The sequence below is a fragment of the Octopus bimaculoides genome, chromosome 29, assembly GCF_001194135.2.
Source record: "Octopus bimaculoides isolate UCB-OBI-ISO-001 chromosome 29, ASM119413v2, whole genome shotgun sequence".
In the NCBI taxonomy this organism is placed as follows: Eukaryota; Metazoa; Mollusca; class Cephalopoda; order Octopoda; family Octopodidae; genus Octopus; species Octopus bimaculoides.
Genome location: NC_069009.1, coordinates 2,356,060 through 2,356,460, shown reverse-complemented (window position 1 = coordinate 2,356,460; position 401 = coordinate 2,356,060). Strand labels below are relative to the sequence as shown.

The 401-nt window shown below is 34.4% G+C and overlaps 1 protein-coding gene across 1 annotated transcript in view; it reads right to left on the bottom strand.

The window, feature by feature from the left end:
• The window catches only part of LOC106875166 (leucine-rich repeat-containing protein 15-like), a 17,144-nt gene that overhangs the window by 10,287 nt on the left and 6,456 nt on the right, over positions 1-401 (bottom strand). The window lies entirely within an intron of this gene.

The following is a 401-nucleotide window of genomic DNA, read 5'->3' as shown; positions in this document are numbered from 1 at the left end:
TGATGTATGTGATATTGACAAAGATGTTGGCGTTGAAGATTGTGAATGTGTGTAAAAATAGACGAAGAAGAAGAAAAAGAAGATGAGGAGGAAGAAGTAGAAGAAGAATTAGTAGTAGTAATAGTAGTAGTAGAAGAAGAAGAAGAAGAAGAAGAAGTAGTAGAAGAAGAAGAAGAATTGTTTCGGTAAAACATTTACAGATGATATACGTGGTGCTGTATAAAAAGATTGAAAAGAAATGACATGAAACAAGGGATAAATTATAAATACGTGGGGGGGGGTGTAGAAGAAGAAGAAGAAGAGTAGATACTGCTGAAGAAATAGATTAAAATAAGAGGAAGAAGAAAGAGGTGATGACAGGTGGGAGACTTTTACGAAAACTACGACGACAAGCGATAATA